The sequence below is a fragment of the Tamandua tetradactyla genome, chromosome 11, assembly GCF_023851605.1.
Source record: "Tamandua tetradactyla isolate mTamTet1 chromosome 11, mTamTet1.pri, whole genome shotgun sequence".
In the NCBI taxonomy this organism is placed as follows: Eukaryota; Metazoa; Chordata; class Mammalia; order Pilosa; family Myrmecophagidae; genus Tamandua; species Tamandua tetradactyla.
Window position 1 is genome coordinate 27,256,431 of NC_135337.1, and position 25,377 is coordinate 27,281,807.

A 25,377-nucleotide genomic window follows, 5' to 3' on the forward strand; every position below is an offset into this window, starting at 1 on the left:
GCTACAAGAAAGGTACAAATAAAGGGCTCAGGAAAGCAAAGAAGGAAGCAATGAATTCATCCTAGAATGAGTCGAATTTTAACAGAAGGATGCAAAAGGCAAGACGTACCAGATTGAGAAACCAGCATGAACAAAGACAGGGAAAGGCAAGGATTCCTGGAGTTATTTGGGAAATAACCTACTTCAGGGACATATAGGAAGAGACTTGTTCTATGTTGTCATCTTACTCAAAGATTTTGAGACCCTTTGGTAAAAGTATACAGAGAACAAGAGGACAGATGCATTTTGGAATCGTTAGAGAATTTAGGTTGAGAGATTTGGAATCCTCCTAGTACACATTTTCTAAGGCACTTTACAGTTGATCAGCTCATTGATTACTATAGCAAAGACCTGGGTGTGGCAGCAGGAGCTGTCAGCTGGACCACCTGCTAAAACCTGGGGCACAGGGGAAAGCCAGGCCTTTCTCCCCAGCGGAATCGAGTAGTCTGAGAAAGCCTGGCTTTTATTATTCACCAAGTCTCCAAATTTAAGCTTAAAGTAATGACTGCATAATGAAGATGAGTCATTATGTTTCTAGTCACCATTCTAGAATCAACAATGTTATTATTTTTTTTTTAGCTTAATTAAGTTGCTCTCTTTGTGAGGATTCATGATATGCAACATGAGTCTCTGAATTCTCATCTTAGAGCTATCATTCTTGTCAAATTTATCCTGAGAAACAGCTCACCTTTCACTGGCTTCTTCTAACAATACATTTTATTGTTTTTTTAAAAATACCGATTATTTTAGTAATACATAATGACTACATAAAATTTTGAGAATATAAATAAGTTTAATAAATTAAGAAAAACACCTGTAATACTACAGGTGCTAACATTTGGGTGTATTATCTACCCTGTATTTATTTTGTACTAAATATGAATCATGATTTTTTAATTCTTTTTTGTTTGTTTTCAGTTTTTTTTAAATCATATTTTAACTGAACATGACAGTGGTTCCTTCCCTGAATACTTTCCAATACCTGATATAACAAAAAAAAGGAAAAAATTAAAATATGGTGTGTTATCTTCATCTTAGCTTGATTAGCACCTTTATTAGCATTCATATTTATTCATTTATAAAGCAGGTATCTACTGGGGAACTTGCATTTTATTGATTCCTATGAGCTTTTTAAACGTAAAAGATATTAAGCCTTTATTTGTTATATACGAATTCTTACTTAGAATCACAAAATCTGTAGTTCTACCCATCACAGATACAGTAATATCTGGCTATATTTTGACATTTCAGTGAGACAAATTATTTTATAAAATACTTTATAAAAAATAGGAAAAAAAATTAAAAATAAGATACAGTTCACAATTCTCCTAACAAACTCTTTATTGTTTCCCTAGAGGTTTTAATATTAGTCTTTCAAGCTAAAAAATTAGCAATAAAAAGGACAATGCACTTCATAAACCTGCTAGTAATCAGAATGCAAATCAGAGGATGACATATTGCATCATTAGGAAAGCGATGTCTAGGTTTGTAGTTGACACATCAAATTCCATTCAAATCTGTGGCAAAATTTGACTGAGAGCATGTTAGAAATATGCACAACTAGGAAAGCCAGGTTTTATTTAGATAGAATTAATTTTATTTTTCTTTCAAGTCTTTGATCTAGATTATATTAGTCTAGAAAAAGTAAAAAATTAAAGTTAAATGATTCTGAGAGCCTTGATTAGAACATATATACTTAGTAATGACCTATTGAGATTTTTAAACCTACTGCATTTGGCTCTAGGTTCCTACAGTTGGTTTTTGCTTTGTGTTTCTGCTTGTTTGGGGTACTTCACTTTGTATACTTGTACTTGTAGAAAATTAACTTCTTGGAACAAGATATTCCAAGAGAAAATCAGGACTAAGCCATTTTCCATATATCCCTATTCTTCAGCATTTGTTCTATTTAAGCTGAAAACTGCATAAATCATGCTTAGTCTTTCTCCCCCTCAGTTACTTTCTTCATAGGGGGAAAAAAAAACAAAACTCTTAGTACAGGAACAAAGTTTTTCAGGTGGAGAATATTGACCTCATGCTTTCATTTTTGAGTCCAGCTCAGACTCTTTAGTTTAAAACAGCAACCCAGAGCAGTTAAACTCCCTGGGGTACCATGCAAGACTACTCAGCAATAGAAAAGAATGGACTATTGTACATGCAACGACTTACATGGATATCAAGGGTAAAAAAAAAAGCCAGTGCAAAAGGCTACAAACTATATGATTACATTGATGGAACATTCATGAAATGACAAAATGATAGAGAAGAAGAATAAATTGATGATTGTCAGAGGCTAGGGATGGTGGGAGGAAAGTAATGGCTATAAAGGAGTAACAAAAAGGAGATAATTGTAGTAGATGGAATAGTCCCATATCTTGATTGTTGTGATTGTAACATGAATCTACATATCTGTATATATAGAAATCTACATTGTGCCAATGCCAATATTCAGGTTTTGTAAGAGGTAACCTTTGGGGTAAATTTGGTACACAGGATCTCTGTGTACTATCTTTGCAACTTCCTGTAAATTTTTAATTGCTTCAAAATCAAGTTTTAAAAATACACCCAAATTAGGGAGGAAATAGAAGATAGCCTTTCTGGAGGTTCAACGGTGAGGAAACAATTTTTAATAGTGTAAACTTAATTCTATCAAAACAAACAAACAAACATTGCATTTAGAAAACATCTATTGCCCCTTAAAAGTATGTTCATCATTCTCAGTTTTGAGATTTAGAAGAATGTATGCATGTGTGTGTGTACATAAATATGATTTTGCTTATCAAATTTACAATGTATACTTTATACACACACACACACACACACACACACACACAAATTCTTTTCCTTAGCAAATTTATCTTTCTAAACTTAAGACATATCATGGTAAACATGGAAGTTCTTCAAAATTTCAATAGGTGCTCTATACAGGCTCTAAGAGGCATCAACATCTCTAAAATATAACCGCAATTATATAAACCTGAAATTCTGATTTGAAGATGTAGTTCAGCATGTTATTTGGCTCTCAGGTAAAATGCTTTTAAATAAATTTGAAATCTGGATTTGAAGCTACAGGTTAAGATGTAGGTTGGCTTTTGCATAAACTGAATTTACATAAACTTAAAGTCTTGATTTGGATAAGTAGGTTAGGATGTCAGTTGGGTCTTAATGTGTATTTGTGTTTAACTTGCATAATGTGGCCAATGTTGTAATTTTCATAATCAGCCATTTAATATTTCAATGACCTTGGACAGGTTACTGTAAGCTCTCTATGTCTCTGAAATATGTGGATGGTAGTAATAACTGTCTTACCGTCTTCACAAAGTAAAACAATAAACAAAGGTCATTATTGTTACTAAGAAAAATAATTGCAACAGGTCTGATCTATCAAGTTGTGGAATGTGATCTATTGGTAAAGTATTTCCTTCTCACTTCTAAAAAGGAATTTGAATGACATAAATCAAAGCTGACTTTGATTAGATCCAAGTAAATACCATCAAATGAAGCCCCTAAACAAAAAAGGAAATAAAAAACATGCATATCTAACAATGACAGAAAGCAAGCATGTTCCTTCTTTTATGGTAGTTATAATTTCCTGTACCCACTTGTGAAATTAGCTTCTTGTTTCTAGTACCCAAATTTTCAAGTTATGCTGACTCATTTGTTTATTGACTCTAATTTTAGGATATAATGGTGCCATTGTTATTTTAGAAAAAAATTGCAAACAGACAAAATATTCAACCAATAGGGGATGGATAAGAAATGGTTTGTTTATTAAAATCACATTATGGCATTTTCAGAAATATAACATTTTAAGTGAAAACAAACAGGATGTGCATGATATCATCTCAACTACATAAAACACGTTTTAAAAAGTAAAGTTTTATCTTCCAGCATATTAACTGGTATTCCCTGGATGATGGAAATATGGGTGGTTTTTTCTTCTTAACACATTAATTTCCATATTTTTGGTATTAGTTTTATTATTGAGAAAGACTTATCTGAAACTGCTAATTGTCATTGTGGTAAGGAGCCTCAAAGATGACCTCCAATGAGTCCCTTCTCCTGGTTTTCATACCCTGTCCTTGAGAGTAGACTGGACTAATAACTTTCTTCTAGTGAATGGAATACAGCAAAAATGAGGAGATATTTCCATGAATTAGTTATGTAAGGCTATGCATTCCATCTTGGGTTCCCTCTTTCACTCTCTTGTTTGCTTACTCTGCCATGTTGAATGCATCCTATGGACTGGCCTATGCAGCAAGAAATGATGCCTCCAGACAAGAGCCAGGGAGAATCTCATGCCTAGCAATTGCCATGTTAGTAAAGTCTGAAAGTGGATCCTTTCCTAGTTGAGTTTTGGGATGACTGCAGCCCTTCATGGCACCTTGACTGCAGCTTCAGGAGAGACCCTGAGCCAAGGCACCCAAATTCTTTGGGATTCCTGACCCAAAGAATCTTGAGACAATAACTATTTGTTATTTTGTCAATAAATGTTGGGACAATTTTTATTCAGCCATATAGAACTAAAATGGTCATTTTTAAGAATGGACATTTATTATGTACCTATTCTAAAATCTGTAAAATGTTATAGAGTTTTCACTTCTCATGTATGCTTGATTTTCATTTTAGCTATATTTATTTATCATATAAATATTGCTTTAGGTTTTTACTGTGCCATTATTTGTGTTTATGAACTCAAGAGCCAAAATTGAATAACATGTTCATGCTATCAAGGAATGCATAAACTGGTGGGGGTTGGGGTGAGACAAATCAGTGGATAATTATAGTAAACTTTAGTACAATAATAGAGACATAAACAAAGTATAATGGGGCACAGAGGAAGGAGGGGACAACTTCCTTAGAGCAAATTAGAAAATAATCTACAAAGGATGCTACATCTGAGTCAGGTCTTCTAGGATGATACGTGCATAAGGAGTGGAGGATAGGTTGTGAGATAATATCAAACACAGGTAACACGGTGTGAAAAAACAGAATTGTTATTATTAAAATAGGCATTGTCAGGCATTGTCATTTTTGCCCTGTCTAGCTAGAGTTTAGGGGATGTGGTGGGAGATAAATCTGATAAAGTAGATTGGAGTCAGATTATGAATAATATTAGATGTTAAATACAGGAATTAGGATATATTATTGTAGGTATTAAGATGCCATTAAATATTTTAATCAAGGGAATGATCTAATTTTATTATACAAGGATAATTCTGGTTTAGAGTGGAGGGTGGACTGCAGTGAAAGTTGTGGTAGATGCTCATTAGGGACCAATTAAAATAATACAGCATACTAATATCTTGGTATTGTTTTAAAACACTCTTTAGAAAACAGTACATCCATTTCATCATCAAAATAATCTTACCTCAAAGTAATAACTATGTCTATTTTATTTGTGAGGAAATGGAAGTTCAGAAAAAACAAATGCCTTGCCTAGATTATATAGTAATTATAAGTGACAGCATTAGGTCAGAGAAATATAATCTATGAAAAAGAATCAAATGGAAATTCTAGGACTGAAAAATGCAATATTTGAAATAAAAATACATTGAATGGCACCAATAGCAGAATGAGGATGACAGAGGAAACACAGTGAACTTAAAGGTACAGCAATAGAACTCATCTAACATAAATAGCACAGAGAAAAAATCTAAAAGTATTTAAAGAGCCTCAGGAGCCTCTGAAAAATATTGAAGAGTCTAACACGCATGTAATTGGAATTTCAAAGGGAGACAACAAAGAGTATGGAGAAGAAAAAAAGTTAAAGAAATCATAGACAAAATTTTACCAAATTTGATGAATGACGTAATTTACACTAAGCAAGATAAGTACAATGAAAACTTCATCTAGGCACATTATGGTCAAACTGCAGAAAACCAAAAATAAAGAGAAATTCTTAAAAGTAGTCAGGAAAAATGACACACATAGCAGCAGCGATGCAAATGAATCATTAGGAACAATGAGGCCAGCAGACAGCAGAATGATGTTTTAAAAGTTGCTGGGGTGGGCCACGGTGGCTCAGCAGGCAGAGTTCTCACCTGTCATGCTGGAGACCCAGGTTCGATTCCCAGTGCCTGCCCATGCAAAAATAAATAAGTAAAAAATAAAAATAAAATACTAAAAGTTGCTGAAACCACAGGGAAAGAGGCCCTCTATTTTTTCCTGGGTGTGGTGAGATAGCAGGATAAAGTCTGAATGTGGCACTGGTCATTTTACTATGAGACATGGAAAGTTTGCCCGCTTAATTTGCATATATATATAGAGAGAGAGAGAGAAAGGTGAAACAGACAGATGTTGATCAGATTCTGGTGGCAGTTCCTGATGATTAGATCAAACATGCTTCTCATTGGTTGGGACAATGCATTTTCTTTTTAGTCTAAGATTCTTTGAGTTGGGTTTATGTCACTTAGAACCAAGTGTGATCTTTTTAAAAAAAAATCATCCAAGCACTATCTCCTTATAGAAATCTTTCTTAACCTTACCATCTTCAATCTCAAAGGACAAATTAGGTTCTCCCGTTCCTCTGTATTCTATCAGTGCTCCATCCTTGTTGCACTAATCACATTGCATTATTTTTAAATGGACTGTGATCTCTGGAGGGCAGGTGTTGACTTAATCATTTTTGTATTCAGATGTCAGTAGTTGTACCTAGTGGATCCTAAAAAATTTTTTTTCAATTAAACAATTTTTTTTAGCAGATTCATCAGGGCTTATTGCTTGATTAGATCATTTAAGAAGCTTTGGGTTGAAAGTTATAGAGATCCCAAACCAAACATCCTTAAATATTTAAGAGAATTTATTGGCTCACACAACTGAAAAAAATCCAAAGGGAAAGTATCTTAATCAATGTTCACTACAGGGGATGAGGAAAATGGTATGTTGAGAAACCTGGGAGGTATCCTCATTAGCAGCTGGAGGAATTTGGACTGAATTAACATATATGTTTCATATTTTAACCAACATAGCAACCAGCAGAGAGGATCTTTTCTTTCATACTGCCAAGAGTCTAATGCATACAGGCTACAAAACCACAAATATTATTATCTGAATTAAAAATAGCTAGTATGTAATGGTCTCTGATAAATGAATATTGTAATTTTTTCTTTCCTTCTTTAATGATCACAATAATTAAGTACATATAATGGTGATGGGGGTATGTGACAATATTTTGAAAGCCTACTATGTCCTGAGTAGTGTACTGAGGGTTTAACCTCCATAATTTGTCATTCTTGAAGCAACCCTGAAAAAAATTAGATCAATCTCAAAAAAATAGAAAATTAGCTAACATTTAATAATAACAATAATGATTTCTAGCATTTATTTAGTTCTTACTACATGTCAGAAACTGGTTTGAGCACTATGTATATAGTCATTTATTCTTTGTAACAACTGTATGGGTGGGTCTTTTTATATCCCCAGTTCATAGATGAATAAATTGAGGTTTACTAAGATTAAGATTCCTAGAATTATGGAAAAGTGCCAGATTCTAGGCTTGACCAAGAGGGCAATTAGCATTTAATCTATTACAAAATTTACCTCTTCAAAACGGAAAACAAAAGCAGAACCATATATTACTATCTCTCTTTCTATCTTTATCTCTTTCATATATCTCCCCAGGAATCATAATTCTAGCTTTAGAAAAACTTAAAGAGAAAAAAAGACTTCTAAATTGATGATGAAATCTTGTTATTTAAGTTTAAGAAAATTTGTCCAAATTTCTATCCAAATAAAATTTTCAAAAGGTGAAAAAGATGACTGTAGTATATGTCATACATAAATCCAGCTAAGGAAATCAGTGAAAGGCAATTGCAGATGAGAGCTGCAGGGTAGGCCTGAAGAGCAGTGGGGACTCCTTAGAATAGTATATGTCGTAGTCCAAGGAGAAAGTCCTTGGTGGGGAGGTGATGCATACGACTGAATTTTACAACCGGCCAAATACAGAAAATATAATAAAGGCACAGATTAGAAAAAAAAGAAAAGATAGGTAAATAAATTATAGAAAAAAAAAACCAAAATCTGTTTTGAAAGGCAGGTCCAATTATAAAATCAATAAAGTGTGGCATGATAGTGAGTAATATTTTTTGGGTTTTTTTTTGTATACTGTATAGCAGGATCACATTTCATTATTCTTCCATGTTAGCATCCCATTATTGCAGCATCATTTGTTGAATTTTTGTTTGTTTGGTTTTGGGGGATGTGCATGGACTGGGAATCAAATCCACATGGCAGGTGAGAACTCCACCACTGAACTATCCTTGCACTTCTGAATAATTTTTACAATATAATAAAAGAAAATCCATTTGAACTGGATACCTGAACATTGTCCTTTAGGTAGCAAAGGGCTCATGATTGTGAAACCATGGAGACAGAAATGCAATCATAGTACACTATTGGTCTCTGCAAAGAACAATATTTATGTCAGCATAATAATATAAGTGCTTTTGGTTTTCATTTATAAAATCAAGCTAGATCCACATTACGAATAACTCAATTATTATTTGAAGCAGAAGGTCAGCAGACGATTTCTAAACTTGATAAATAAAAAATGTTAGCATAGGCATAAATTTAAGAAATATGGAGATTAAGAATAGAACTAAACCTAAAGGTTAAAGAGCTTCTGGAGGTATGGGACATGGGTAAGAGCTTCACAAAATAAGTTCTTTACACTTTAATTTTCCAATCATGTCCATTGACAGATTTGATTAAATGAAACATATTCAAAATTAAATGAATTTTTTTAAAAGCAGTGCCAAGGAATCTATGAAGCCTAAACATGACTCAAGAAAGGATATTGGTAAACAAACCTATTCCCAAGAGCTTAATCTGATCTGCACAGCTCTTATTATGTTGCCTGATTCAATGATTCAAACTCTTCCTTTGGTTTCTGTCTATTGCCTGCTTGAACTTCAATGACCCTTGCCGCTCTTAGTTCAGTATCTGAACACTAGTCCTTGACTTTGCGTCTTCATAGATTCAGCTTTGGTCTACCCTTGCTCCACTCTCTTCCTACTTCTGGCTGCCCCTAATGGTATGAAACTTCAAGTCTTCAGCAACTGAATCGAGGCTCAAGGGTTAGTGTGGTATGTGCCATCTTTGCCATCTGAGAATTAAGTATTCTTACTTATTTGGCTATATATTCATTAAAAAAAAATAGCATCATGACAAAAATCACAGCTTAGACTTTCCTGACCATCTCTAACTTCTCATGTTAAAATATCTTTTTTTGGGCAGGCCACGGTGGCTCAGCAGGCAGGAATACTTGCCTGCGATGCCAGAGGACCCGGGTTCGATTCCCGGTGCCTACCCATGTGAAAAAGCAAAACAAAAAACCTTTTTTAGAGCTTTTTTCTTTTTTATTTTCTTACATGGGCAAGCACCAGGAACTGAACCTGGATCTCCAGCATGGCAGGCGAGAACTCTGCCACTGAGCCACCGTGGCCCTCCCTAAAATATCTTTTGATGTCATCGACAGAAGAGGGACACAAATAGGAAATTCTACCTCAAGGCCACTCCCAGTTCAAATAAGAGAAACAATCACTGGTTGTTGATAAAAAATCAGGGCAATTCACAGAGCTCTCCTCACACCTCTCATTCTCAGGGAACATCTGCTAAACCAACATTTTTGTTTTACTTATAATGGAAAGTGTCAGCGACACAATCTTCTTAAATTCTACCCTCAGCCAGGTCAAAATAAAGGGCACAGGCTTCCAACGGCTTCCGGTTTGATTACACAAACTCAAACAAGCCCCCTTTTAACAGTTAGCGAGGTAAATCCACCACGTCCATCGAGATTGTAGATGATGTTACAAAGTTATTGTGAAGGGCACTGCACACAACACAAATATTTACAGCAGACTAAATTCTTTGTTCCAGTACCCATTTCTAAGTGAGTTACCTTGTGGGTGATAGTAAAGCTGAAAACTAAGAAATAAGGGTCAGAGTCCTCTGGTGAAATCTCCCTTGTAAAATTATGCCAAATGTAATAATACCATTTTATTGACTTAAGCACACTTCCCAGTGACATGCCATAGCTGACCTGCAATTTTTATCCTACATGATGCCAGCCCTAATGAAATGACACTTGTGAATGTAAATTAAGCTCACAAAGGGGACAGATTGCATGATTCTGGTTTCTCTCAGATGCCTGTAGGCTATCACAGGTTCCATATGTGAAGTAATTATGTTCACTGAAGGAAAGAATAAATGCTGTCAAATTGTATACTGAGAGAGAAAGCAGCTATTATATTTCAGTAGTCGCTAGAGTATTGCCCCCAGACAGTAGCAAGATGTATAAGAAAATAAAAACTATGCCAGTCATATATTACACATCTGCCTTTACATTTGTAGTTCCCTTTAAATGTATATTATACAAAGCCAATAACTTCCTGATGATCGTTTCGGCTGTCTTTGGCATATTTTTTCTGGAACCATTTTGGAATATGTGGCATGATAGTTATAGAAGGGATAATGAATATAGATGTTTCTTAGTTCTGTTTCCCCTTATGTTGTGCAGAGAAGCAGCCACACTGATGGATCCCTGACATTTGGACTTTGTCTTTTTTCCCTTGAATCATGTCTCAATTCAATCCCAGTCCTGCTCACAGCTCTTTGCTTTATAGCTGATGGGAATGGGTGAGAGATGTTGTCTGTTCTAAAACCTCCTTACCTATCAGTGGCATTTTAAAAATGAATTTTAATAGTTAGGATAATAGCCAGCAATGATTTGGTACTCAAACTGCATTGCATAATTCATTCGATGAATTCTCCTACTACGCGTGTTGCAATGACAATTTTGCCTACACTATAGATGAGACTATAGACATAGAGAATCTAAATATCCCGCTTTGTGATTCAAGTAAAGATGTGAATGGGAAAGATCGTTTAAAAAAACGTGTGTAGTTTCCAGCATAGAGCTAATGAGACATCTCTAAATCATCCTGCCCTTGCCTAGGAGAAATAGCAGTGAGATCTGAGTGACAGTCAATATGCTTAAGGGCTGAACAATTACTGCAGAAGGAAAGTTCTATATTTTCTTTGGATCTTCTCCCTACCGTCCAATCCAGATAGGTAACTTTGAGTTTGACAACCTCCTACCTTTCTTCTGTGCCCCCTGTTCCCCAGAAGTCTATTGCCCATAAACAGTTTTCTGATTGACCTAAAAGGCTCTTATCAGGCTGCTCTTACTCCAAAACTACCTCATACTCCATTCTTCTTCTCCATCCTCTGAAAACAAAGCACAGCACAATTCTTCAGAATAGATTATTTTAGTTGGGTACTAAGATTAAAATCAGGCAAACAGCAACAACAGCAAACCCTAATGCATGCTATTGTGGCAATGTGTAGTGGTGGTTATAATTATTTGCACCTTACAAAGGAGTAGTTGTCAAACTAAGTGAATGATTCCAAACTGGGTGCTAAAGGGAATTGTGGAATCTCACGTAGAAAAGACATTGAAATAAATAATCCAACCTGCATTTGGTATAAATCCCTACACAACATTTAGGAGACAGTGTTTTTCAGTTTTAGCATCAACAATTCCAGCATTTGGAAATGTGAAATCTCAAGGAGAAACTCATTCTATGTTTAGACAGCACTGAATGCTAAAAGAGTTCTTCTTTAAATGAGGTAAAATTAAAGCTGACTTTGTTAATATCTACCATATGATACCTGTTTTGCCTTTTAGAGCGACAAAGAAAATTCATGTCCCTCTCCTACAACCCCCCCAAGGTTTGAAGGCAGCGCCCACATTACCAAGCTCTGTAATTTTTCATTGGGAGGCTTTCCACGTTCTTTCAGTGCTTTATATTATAATATTGTTTATAAGCTTTTCCACATCTTGAATGCATTCAGTAAACACAAGGGAGAAAATGTTGGTGAACACTGTGTTTTTTAAATTACACTACCTTGATGACTCCCTACCATGGAAATACTAGCATTTTGTGCTTTTTTCTGTCTTGAGTTATCAGGAATGCTGCTTTCTCTGAGAGTAATGTGAAGCAACCTAAACTATTTTTTTAAATATCAAGTGGGTTGCCTCCTATTTTCTTTCAGTATCCATAACTACAGTAGGATATAATGCTGGCATGTATGAAGAAACAGTGATGTGAGGTGCCTATAAAAATGTCTACCCTCTTAAGGTCACAAAAAATTGTCTCTGAGAAGATATTCTGTCCTGGGAACAAGGAAGAGGCCAGAATCTCTCCGGTTAAACTATTTTTCCTGGTTAATCAAATACCATATTTCACTTTCCCAAAACACACCCAAAAAATGAATAGGATGGTCTGTAGTGTGTGTTCAGGTATGAAGTTGCTTTCCTGTTGACTCAAGGGGCCTCTTGCCTGTTTTTCTGGGTGTGTTTCTAGATATGTTACGCTTCAAATCACCCCTGCAACACAAGTCAGTTGGATCCAAAAAATTTCTGGTCTGGAATTTTTTTTAACAGCTTTATTGAGATGAAATTAACATAACATAGAATTAACCCACTCAAAGTGCATAAGTCAATGGTGTTTAGTGTATTCAGAGTTGTACAACTATCAACACAAGCAATTTTAGCAGATTTCCATCACCCCAAAAAGAAACTCTACACACCCTAAAAGAAACTATTTAGCTGTCACATCTCATTCTTCCTGACAGTCACAGACTAATTTCTATCTCTATAGATTTTACCTGTTCTGGACATTTCATACAAATGGATTCACATAACGTGATATTTTATGGCTGGCTCTCTTCACTTAGCACAATGTTTTCAAGGTGCATCCATATTGTGGTATGTATCAATACTTCATTTCTTTTTATCCCCAAATAATATCCTATTGTATGAATAGTCCACATTTTGTCTATCAATCAATGGACATTTGGGTCATTTCTCTTTTTGTCTATTATAAATAACGCTGCTATGAGCATTCACATACAGGTTTGTGTGAGGATGCATGCTTTGCTTCTTCTTGAAATTCCTGGTAAATGTATATGATAACTCAATGTTTAGCACTTTGAGGAACTGCTAAACTATTTTCCAAAGTGGCTGCACATTTTAAATTCCCATCAGCAATTTAGAAAGTTTCCATTTTTTATACAGCCTCATCAACATTTGTTACCATGTGTCCTTTTGATTATAGTTATTCTAGAGGTATCTCATGATGGTTTGGTTTTGCATTCCCCTAATGGTTAATGCTATAAAGCATCTCTTCATGGGCTTACTGGCCATTCAGATATTTTCATTAGAGAAATGTTTATTCAAATCTTTTGCCCATTTTTAAATGAGCCTATTTATCTTTTTACTGTTGAATTGTAAATGCTCCTTATATATTCTTGATACTAGTACCCTATCAGATATATGATTTGCAAATATTTTTCCCCATTTTCAAGTATTTTCACTTACTTGATAGTGTCCTTTGAAGCACAAAAGCTTTTAATTCTGATGAAGTCCAGACTATCTATTTTTTTCTTTTGCTGTTTCTATTTTGCCTAGCACAAAGACTTTGCCTAACTCAAAGCCTCAAAGATTTACTCCTACGTTTTCTTTTAAAAGTATTATAGTTTTAACTTTTGTATTACATTTTTGAAATGGTGAATAGTGAATGGAAGATATCCAATTATTTGTGAATAGTGAATGGAAGATATCCAATTATTATAGCATCATTAATTGAAAAGAGTATTCTTTCCACATCGAATTGTCTAGGTATCCTGCCCAAAAAATCAATTGACCACAAATGTAGGATATGAACTTTTGATTTCAAATCATGTGGGATTGAAAAGGATGGAGAAAATTTTTATTATGACTTAGCCAGGATGTTAAAAAAAAAAAATAGTTCAACTGTAGGGCAGGTCAAGGCAAGTGAAAAGGCACTTGGCCCAGGCAAAAATTTAAGGAGATGCAAAGCAAATTAATATCTCAATGCAAAATTTTTAAAAATAATGAAAAAATTCATGATGAACAAAATATCAAAATGTTAAATACAAACAGAGTCAGTTTTTATGGCTTTTTCTTTTTGCCTCAGACTCTAATACATTTCAGCAGAGCGTTTTATTACTGATCTTATCTTTATTAAAAGTTTTGATACTTCATCATGGATTTTGAACCCAAGGTACAAGTCTCACTCCCCTCACCCACTTTACTATGGGCCTGGCCCTGTTGATAACTATGAATAATAGATGCACACCCCAGCTTCCTAAACAAATTGCTTGACTAGCTAACTGCAAAGAAGTGTCCATTCATCTAGCTAGCTAGACAAAATTCCTCTCTATTTATTCAACTCAGGAAAATGATTTATGCTGCACAATATTTATAATCTATTCATTAAAATGATGTTGAATATCATAACACCTGATGTGGTTTGTCCCTCTGAATAAAAATCCAATCATGCAGATCAAAAGCAGAACCTAATCCCAGGTTGTATCTCTACATTAATTCTAATCCCAGTGTGCTGGTTTGAAAGGAGATATGCCCCCTAGAAAAGCCATGTTTTAATCAAAATCCCATTTCATAAAGGTAGAATAATCACTATTAATATTGTATGTCTGAAACTGTAATCAGATCATCTCCTTGGATGATGTGATTTAGTCAAGAGTGGTTGTTAAATTGTACTAGGTAATGATATGTCTCCACCCATTTGGGTGGGTCTTGTTTGGTTTACTAGAGTCCTATAAAAGAGAAACATTTTGGAGAATTGGAGATTCAGAGAGAGCAACACCACAAGGCAGAGTCCATGAGCCAGTGAGCTTTGGAGACGAAGAAAGAAAATGCCTCCTGGGGAGCTTCATGAAACCAGAAGGCAGGAGAGAAAGCTAGCAAATGATGCCGTGTTTACCATGTGCCCTTCCAGATGAGAGAGAAACTCTGTGTTTGTCATGTGCTGTTCCACTTGAGAGAGAAACCCTGAACTTCATTGGCCTTCTTGAACCAAGGTATCTTTCCCTGGATGCCTTAGATCGAACATTTCTATAGACTTGCTTTAATTGGGACATTTTCTCAGCCTTAGAACTGTAAACTAGCAATTGATTAAATTCCCCTTTTTAAAAGCCATTCCATTTCTGGCATATTACATTCGGGCAGCTAGCAAACCAGAACACCCAGGTTGTATCTCTGGATTAATTCTCCTCCATTGAACTTCAGTAGTTCATTCTTCATTACTGATTATCACTTTCAGCTGATCATCTACTGTTTCAAGGAAGAAACCACAGCAATGACATAAAAGCACACGACAAGAGTGTGCTACTCCTAGAAACTGCACCTCTTGCCCCAGACATCAGGGCAAGGGGTAGAGGACACAGGACATCAGGATAGAGGTAAGGTAGAGAAAGGACAGAGGGCTGAGGTCACTGTCTGATTTTTCAACCCAAAAATCTCATTTTTGTGCTCAGGGATGGGTTTGCTGGTCCAGGATCAAAACAAGACACTTTTGAAACAAGAACCAATCTCATCGTCTCCACTGGTCTGGTTTCTTCTTTTAGTAGATCATCCAGTTTCACTCTTTTAAAATTTTGAGAGCTGAGGAAATTAAACGCAGGACTAAAACAACAATAAAAAACCTTTTCCCAAAAAGCTCTCGCTTCTCTCAGGAATGCTGATGCTTCATGTCATGGGAGCTCCCAGTCAGAGCAGCCACTTTTCAATGTTTTCTCAATTTTTGGAAAATTTACGTGAAATTTTATTTTTTCTTCTTATTATAGGGTATCTGAGAAATTTTAACATGTATTATGAACCTTCAAAGGTGTTGTCAGTGGTGATGGTGCTGTTGGTGGGGGCAGTAAGAGGAATGTATACAACTTCTTCCAAAAATGTTTGATCATGGAATCTTTTTTCATGATCTTTTTGGTGAGAGTGGGTTTAAGGTGGTTGAGGTTATCGGATATCAGACTGTTTCCAGTTTGGACTGCATGTTTTATCCTCTCTCACATTTCTTCCATTTTAAGAGAGGTTTAAATTTCAGAAGTTTGAGGGAGATAACTCTTAAAATTCCCACATCCATGCCCACTCCCAGCCTTGTATACAATACAAATTAACCTCCCACACAGGCTTCCTGTGGAAATACTCTATTGTTCAGCATTATTCATTTTCTCTGTATAACAAGCTATCATAAACTTAGTGGCTTAAAACCATCACATGTATTGTCCCACAGCCTCTGTAGGTCAGAAGTCCAGGCACTGTTTAGATGAGTTCTTTGCTTCAGGGTCTTAGCCTGCAGTCCTATTGTGGACTGGGGCTGTGTTCTCATCTTAGACCCAACGTCCCCTTTCGAGTTCATTTGGTTGCTGGCGGAATTTATCTCTTTGTAGCCATGGACGTCATGGCAGCTTTTTTCAAGGCCAGTAAAAGTCTCTGAAGTCAGGGACACCCAGTCCTTTCTTCAGGAGCTTTCACCTGATTAAGAAAGGTCCACAGAGGACATATCCCTTTGAATTAACCTCAAATCAACTAATTTGGGACCTTAACTACATCTGAAGAAAAATCCCCTCACCTTTGCTCTATCCTGTTGGCTAGAAGCAAGCCACAGATGCCACCTGCACTGAAGGGAGGAGATTACATAAAGGCAGGCGTGTCACATCGGGGCAGGCGAACGGGTTCACCGCAGGATGTGTCAGCCTCAGCAGCTCAAAGTCATTTTTTTTTTTTTTTGGCTCAATCTTCATGTTTCTTGAAAATTTGCTTTTACCACTTAGTTTTCCTATGAATAAACTAGCAATTATAGTAACCTGCTAAAACCACACCCATGGGCGAAACAAAGCCTTTTATCAATTCTTTTTGATAACGTTTAAGGGACTATCCTAAAGCTTGAATTGGACTGAATAATAAATAAGCCTTTGAATAAGAGTTTCAAACATGAAAAATAGTCCTGCACTTGCATGTCAATTATGCAGAAACAGACATGGAGGAGACTATCATATTTTGTTATCTTTAAATGTTTCTGTTGACTGCTGATGAAAATTAAAAATACATCGCAACCACCAACCTTCAGTTTCCTTTGGGTTACTATTGCAGTCTGTTAGTTGAGATGTAAAGACTGAGATGATATGCCATTAAAATGAATGCTTAAACAGAGAAACAATAGGGCTTAAAAAAAATTCTCAAACAAATGATCACTCAGCTCAATTTTTTTGCTGTATTCACTTGTTTGTTGCTAATCTCACAGAGAAGTCTGCATCAGGGGAGAAGACCTCAATAAATTCTTCATTACTGTGGTATTCAACCAAACCAATGGTTAGCATATATCTATTTTTTATTTCTAATTCAAGACCTGGAATTATTGAAAGTTTGTTGTGTTGTTTTCCTAAGGAGACCAATTCTATAAAGTTGTTTTGTAGCCGATTCAGGGTAACAGCTAATCAAGACCATGTGTGCAGGTGTGTATGGGCCTTAAAAGTTGAATCAGGGAGAAAATTACAAGTTGAATCAGGGAGAAAAGGCAAATCCCTTCTTATTGCAATGGTATTTTGTTTGGTAAGCAAGGTTTGCTCAGTTTCCACAAAGACAAAGTCTTGGGAACATGGTTCCAGGTCCTGATGCATCTGTTGAATTTTTAGATTTTCTGGTGTTTATAAGGCTGAGTTTCTTGATTGTAAAAGAATTCCTATTTTCTGGAAAGAGGAAAGAATTCAGCTCTTTCAAATTGCAAAATTGCTGTCACTGAAATATATGTGGCCTTACTGCACAAAACACAGAAATGATAATCTAGTAATACTCACTGGCCAAAATGGTTTGAGCTAAAAATAAGAAAGTGTTCTGAAAAAATCAACATGGTAGCAAAAGCAGGAACAAAGGAGAAAAGCTGCTAAACTGTTGTGCAAATTATATTCAGAATTGTGGGGCTTTCTTGTTTAAAGATAATATGGTGAGATTTTAACACTCATAACTACAACTAACTCACTACATTAACTGACCTTTAAATATGATTGTCTCTTTCATTCGACCAAACAACATTTCCCTCATAAAAGAAACTATTCATTCACTTTAAAAAACCAATATATGAAAATATGCTAAACTGACATTTAGAATTATCTCCAAACACCTTAATGATAACTTATGTTATTATTTCCATATGATTTGAATCTGAGATTTTAAAATGCATTTTATATCCATTAAAAATAATAGCCAGATATCAGGTGACTAGGAGGGTTATCTGATAATGATATTAGGGTTTTTCTTAACAGATAAGTAATTGCTTCTTTTCCATGCTGAAGGCAGGTTGAACTCTCTGCCCTTACATCTGTATTTTATGAGGTAAAGAGGCACAGAGCCTCATATTTTATATACCACAGCATTGTTTTATAATAAGGAGCACAGCTTTTCTCCATTGTTTTGATAATTTGGGAAATTTGGTGAGCACAAAACAGTAAAGAGTTATCAAGACTGCAGACACTAGCTGACCCCTGATTCAGATCTTCAGATCTGCCAGCCAGATTCTTCCTTTGGGGTATCTTTTACTGCACGTTCTGCCTCTCCACTTGTCCCCTCTGTTTCCCAGACTCTTGCAAGTTATTTGGTACATATTAAATAGAACCAAGCTTCAGCGAGCTTCAGCACTGTGGATATCTGCCTTAATTTGATATAAATAAAGACTGTGGACACCTTATAGCTATAAATACATCAAAGATAGCAGAGGCAATTTCATTTTGTAGTCTGGTGGAAGTTGGAAAGCATAGGCCTTGATATAAAGAGGAATGGATTCAGAGGTGCATTCATGAATCGCTTACCTCTTAGAGGGGGATATTTTTCTAGATTTAGGATTAAAACATTTTTTTTTTAAAAAAAAAAGCTCAGTGCCTAGAATTTAAATGGACTTGAGCAAGCCAATCATTGCTCTATTTTAGTTCCAAGTATGAATTCTGGGCTAACAAGTACAGCCAATAAGGCTTAGTGAGCATTTTCAAGGTACTTTGTTAACCTAACAAAGCCTCTGGGTAGCGGTGGGGTTTATATGTATTTAAACCCCCATATACATAAACTATATATATATATACATATATACCTATTCTAAAGGAGGAACTCCTGTGTTCTCATCAAAAGAATACCTAGATTTAAACATATAATGAGCTTGGTGGGGTGATCCAAGTTTGTAACTATTTTCATAGACTGAGCTAATGAGAACCAAGTCGTGAACTGATTTTATCAGTGGGAAGCTCTGCTCTTTGCTTGTCTGGAGAATGGGAGAGAAGTGTATAATGGCTTTTGCCTTCAGGCTAGCTTCTCACTGAAGGAAAGGTCTTCTTTTTGCCTGCAGGGCTTCCTACAGAACCATTATATGTGGAGGCTTTCTTAGGTAGGATTATTTTTGGGTACACAACTGCTCGGAAAGAGAATATTTTAGTCAAATCTTTTTATTTGGAGACAGACACATAGAAACTTAGTTTTATACTCATCCCCTCATCTTCATTTCTGTTATATTATTACCGTCTAATTTGTAAAGAATACCCTTTACAAATATTCTAAAGAAAAGTGTGCAAAACTTAGATGCTTAAAGCATCTCTGCAAAAGTGACCTCACACCAGTATCTGGTCCTTGTGTCCTATCCCTGGAGCTGGTGAGGTTGGATTGAGCTGCTGACCCAGCTCCCCCAGCTCGGTAATGTTGCTTTCTTAACATTCTCCCATGTTTTAGGAATGGATGAGGCTCTCTTCTTTCAAATGGTACAGATTACGAGATTCTTGGATCCTTTGATTTATACTTCGGTAGGCTAATATGGCTGGCAAATCTGGGGCTTCGATTGAAAAAGAGAAGACTCTCCTCCATCACAACTCTTTCCTATTTGTAGATACAAAGGCACTTTGCCAGGTATAGGGATCCTTGTCATGGGACCTGAGATCTGAAGTTCTTTTACATTTAGGACAGATGAAGCCACTCAGGTTCCCCACTACACTGGTGATGGGCAGCTTTACCTTGTAGCAGAAGTTGATTTCTCTGGACAGTCTAGAATGACACTTTCTAAGCAGTGGTGATGATCACTGCTCCATCCATGTGTGTATGGAGAGGTACTCAGCACGATGTGTCCCTTGGCCATCCCAGGTGGGTGTCCACCATGAGGTGATTAACTTCTCCCCAGTCCACCTTGAAAAGGAACTACTTCCTCAGGTCATTTTTCTTTGGTCCTCTCCACATAATGGTGCCACCGGGGCTGCTGAGCCTGACATCACCTTCAGGTTGTCTTCCATGTACACTGGAAACCATCTCGAGCCATCCTGGTGAATCTGCTCTCCTTCCAGTCCCATTGTATTGGAAATTGAAAGCCCACATGTATCAAGGTCTGGAAGAGCAATCTGGCTATTCTCATCTCTGCCAGGCCATGGCAAGGTGAGCACTGAATGTGCTCTTTCTGACACTGCCATTTCCAGACAACAAGATGATATTATATTTCATGGTTTTTATTTTTTCTTTGGTTTTCTCTATGGTTGGGTCTGCAGAGAGTGCCATCTCCAAAGGTGTACAAAGCCACTGCATGGGGTCCCTTTGGCCAGAGGGTGCTGTGGGTTGGACACTCCAGCTCCCCTTATCACAGATGCAGTCACTGGAACTTGCTGCTCTGTATTTCTGCCCCATGGATTTCCTGTGTGTGTGTGTGTGTGTGTGTGTGTATAGTTGCATGTTTTAACTGAATTTAGCCAAACTAATGGATTCAAAGACACAACTTTCATTCATAAACATTAAACATATTCAGTTGCTTTTAGCTTTCATTGTAACATATTATCCAATTTATGATAGATAAATTACTTCTTCCTGCCCTTTGTTGTGAGTTATTTTTGTGAGTTATTTAATATCCAATTGGTACAAATTGGAACCGTGGAGTTTCCCTGAAAAATAACCATTGCCTCTCTGTGGGTACTGATATTAAATTTAGTAATATTAACAGCATAATAACAACAGGGACAATCAGTATTATTTTGAGGAACACATTATCCAACAAGACACTGTGGGATTAAGCCATTTTAGTAGCATTAAATACCTGTCATTTTATTTCTATCACTTTTCAGTGGGTGGTTGATTGGGATTAGTGGGTACATTAGTCTTTTTATGGAAATGCTTATATGCATTCAAACAGTACACCCTAAATGACTGTCTGAGTTCTATACTCATTTGTCTTTAATAGTTATGTAGCTCATTGTCTCTACTGTTTAAGGGGGGACAGCTAGGATTAAGATGCACTTCAGGGAGTTTTTGGTTCAAAAAGATGGGCTGGTCACATGTTTTTTTTCTTCTCTCCTTATTTTTCTCTCCTCAAACCCCAAGAAATTGTAGGAAAAAAGAAACCAAAAAGAACAACTAAAAATGAGAAGGATATTCTCAGGTGAGAAACAGCTAAAACAAAATTCTGGCAGAAAAAAAAAAGCAGCTGGAGGAATGGTAACAGAGTAGAAAATTAGTCCAAAGAGAAGCTTGCTTGCCCTGTAGACTTCAAAAAGCTCAGGACTCAGAAAATCCAGGTGTGAAGGGAAGTTAATTGGAGAGCAGAGGTGTTAATCAAAAGTCTGTTCTATGGGTTGAATTGCATCCCCCAAAAGAAAATGCTGAAGTCCTAATTCCTAGTATCTCAGAATATGACCTTATTTGAAAATAGGGTCATAGCAGATGGAGCTATGCAATTTAACATGAATTCATATTGGAGTAGTGTGGACTTTTTAAGTCAAAATCACTGTGTCATTATAAGAAGGAGAGAGGAAAAACAGGGAGACACACAGAGAGAAGATGACCATGTGATGAGGGAGGCAAAGACTAAGTTATGCCACAATCCAAGTAATATCAAGGATGTTTGGTCCCCACCAGAAGCCCGGAGAAGTATGATGGAATAGATTCTTTCTCAAAGACTTCAGAGGGAGATGGCTTTTATGACACCTTGATTTGGAACCTCAAATAGCTTCCAGAACTGTGAGACAATACATTTCTATCGCTTTGAGCTCTCCAGCATATGATACATTGTTATGGTAGCCCCAGGAAACTAGCACAGTCTGTTTACGGAATCTTTGAACTCCATCACTACCACCATGTCCATGCATGGAATATTTGATAGTTAGATGGTCTTCCCAGGAAGAAAGAAATTGAATGAGCTATTTGAGGAGAATATTAGTGCATCTAATGTCGACATTAGAACACCAGAGACAAGCTCTGGCTTTAGGGGTTCCCAGTGTGATAGTGGGCCCTGAAAGTCAACAAAGTCTGTTCATAAATATAGTGTTCTTAAGCAGTGTTTAAAAATCTCGTTCTTCATTATGAAGTTTACCATCATCACTTTAGGAATGAGAAACTAAAATAAACACCTAGAAAAAATGCCCCTTGGAAAAAAAATAAAATAAAATTTCCAAAAAGATAAATCTTTATAATTTGAACTCAAAGAAATTTGAAAAGAAAATTTTTAAAAAGTGTAGGATGTTAGGCAAAGAAACAAGAAAAAATTTAGAGATTTCTTAGAAATTAAAAATATGATACTGAAATACAAAATTCAATGGAATTACTGAGATTTAAATACTGCCCCAGACCACAGAATGAAAAAATGAGGCATAAAATATGTGAGGAAATGTAAGTGACATGGAAGATAAATCTAAATAACTAACAATCTGGTTAAGAGAGGTTGCAGAAAGATAGAAAAGTGATTTGAGAACAGATAATTATAAGAGGAATATTGCAAGAGAGTTCTTGAGCAGAAGCATCCATATCTTATCTTCAGATAAAAAGAATCCACTGAATACTTAGCATGATTAATGTATACGGACTTATACCCTACTACAGCACTGTGAAATTTCATAGCAATAAGGAAAAAGAAAATATTCCAAAAGCTTCCAGAGAGACAATTGTATCATCTACAAATGAATACTATTAAATTGGTATCAGGCATCCATGTGATGATATTAAGAATTACTGATTGTATACATAGAATGGAATGATTTCTAAATGTTGTGTTAGTTAATTTTTTTAATTAATAATAAAAAAATATTGGTATCAGGCTTCTCATAAGCAAAACTGATGACAATGGAGCTAAGCAAAATTTCCCCTCGCTTCACTTCTCTTGAATCTAGAATTAATCATATACAATCAAACTATCAATACATTTGAGAGAAAATAAAGACATTTTCAGGTATGCAAGGACACAAATTCTTAAATTTTTCATTCTTAAGAAATTACTTGAGGATGGACTACAGCAAATGTGGTAGACATCCAAAGAAAAGATGAAGACATTTAACCTAAGAAACAACGAACCCAGCCCAATGGAACAGTGAAGAGAAGATCCAGAAGGCAGTATGCAGAAAGCCTAGAAAACACCTAGCCAGGATCTCTGTAGAAAGGAGGTCCAGGTAGGAGGTTTCCAGGAAATGGGAATCAATCAAATATACTGAATAACTGAAAAGCTGGAAACACTTGAGACTATGGAATCCCATAGGGATGAGTGATTAGAACCCTACTTTCTCTTTCTGCATTCACTTCATAGATAATTTCTGCACCTGGCCATTTACATAACCAACTACTTATTCATAATCTCTACATACAGGTCTGAAAAGGCACCTTATAAGTAACATGCCTGAACTTGTGATCCCCACTCCTTTTCCCCTCCATATACCACAAGAATACAAAAAAGCAAGCAATAACAACAGCTTCAAGCACCCTGCTTCTTTCCTAGTCTTTCCCATTCCTATAAATATTTGGTAGCTTTCTTCTACCAATATCTGTAGACTTTGGAGTAACCCTCACCTTCTCTCTTTTTTTCTCCACATCTGTCTTCCGATTCAACAGGAAATCTTATTGGCCTTATGTTAATATACCCAGATTCCTTCCTGATCAAAGTCACCAGAATGACTGAATTCTTGAAGTATTCTCCTAACATAAGTATGTCATTCAATTGTTTATTATTTTCTCAGGGCTTCCCATATTGCTTAGATTAAAATCCAAAATCCATAAGACACTTTTTGATCTAACTTTCTGTTACCTGTCTGACCTTGGCTTCTATAACTCATACCCTTTTCATTCTCCTTAACCAAACTGTACATTCAAATCCCTGTCTCCACAGGGCCTTTGCATTTGCTGTTTCTTTTGCCTTGAATGTCCTTCCCACCAATATCCACATGATACTTTCCCTCACCTCTATCAGGTCTACTTTTAATGTTACATTATCATAGAAGGGTTCCCTGGCCACCTGATTTAGTAGCAATTCTTATCATTCTTTTATTCCCAATTATTTTCTTCACAACACAAATCCACCTAACATAATCATATAGTTATTGTGGACTTGTTTATTGCCCTTGCAACACAAACACACTACAATATAAGGCCAGAAAGCAGAGGCTTTGTTTAATTAACTTCTGAGTCTTCAGGACATATAACAGTGTTTTGTCCATAGTTGATGCTCACTAAATATTTATCTAATGAATAAATGAAAGACCAGTGAAGGCATTTTGAAAATGTAAGAAAAGGAGAATCCATTCAAGCTTGACTGTAGGAAATTCACTTTAATTTCCATAGGATTTTTGTTATTAAATCTGTAAAGGAAATATAATTGCTGTAAACTCTTTGGCTCTGAAAGGAATGATATTGACATGGCCTTAATGTTATAAATGATGGTTAATGGTTTTTAGTAGGCTCAAGGCACAGACAAATAATGAAAGACTTTCTTACATATAAAAGCAAATCTAAATGAAGTCAACCTAGACAATGTAAAAGTAAAGATAGAACATGAGAGGTGTTTGGAAAGAAGTTGAGGAGAGGTGGAGAAAATTATGGATGGCCTACTATAATTATTTTCAAAATTTAAAATTAAGAGCCACTATTATGGGGAAGATATGAAGCTTAAAAATTCTGTTTGAAATTACAAGGGTGACTTGGGAAAACTGAGAATAGTGCTTTAAATATTTTGGGAGAATTAAGGAGAGGGAAATGAGGAAGTCATATAAATGCATTAAATTCTTATCCAATTTAACAATTCGAGATGAGAGAGAGTATTCAAAATTGGCAAGTCAAAATAGCAGTATGAGTATTTCATCTAGAAGGAGGCATGAACACCAGGAGACCAGATCCAGAAATGGTTAAATGTGGAGGCTCTGGAAAGCAGAACGGGTGCAGGGAGGAATTAGGCAAGAGGAAATATTGTTTTCCATTATTATCCACCTCCTGTCTTTACATTTTAAACAGTATGCTTCTGTTAGTTTGATGAATTAAAAACAAAACTTTGTTTTTAAGAAGCTTTTTGTAAGGAAAGAATGATGTGATGGAAAACATATGAAATAGTCACCTAAGATCCTTAGAAAGGTTACAGTTTAGTGAATCTGCTGCTAACTTTCTAGGTGGCCAGAAGTGAGTTGTTGAATGATATGAAGCGTATTTCCTCAACTGTAAAAGTCTCAGAGCTTTTTCCACCTCTCTGA

At 35.9% G+C, this 25,377-nt stretch overlaps 1 long non-coding RNA gene and 1 pseudogene across 2 annotated transcripts in view; one reads left to right on the top strand and one right to left on the bottom strand.

Annotated features, from left to right (window-relative positions):
* LOC143649437 (uncharacterized) overlaps positions 1–25,377 on the top strand; it is a 59,598-nt gene that overhangs the window by 9,135 nt on the left and 25,086 nt on the right. The window contains exons 3-4 of one of the 2 annotated variants that reach the window (XR_013158997.1): positions 12,702–12,808; positions 14,679–14,931. The exons of the other annotated variant lie outside the window; for it this stretch is intronic. This is a non-coding gene — a long non-coding RNA (uncharacterized LOC143649437). Of the gene's footprint in view, positions 1–12,701; positions 12,809–14,678; positions 14,932–25,377 lie in introns of those variants that run through there. 2 annotated transcript variants of the gene reach the window in all.
* On the bottom strand, positions 19,633–20,572 carry LOC143650917 (cytosolic Fe-S cluster assembly factor NUBP1 pseudogene; annotated as a pseudogene).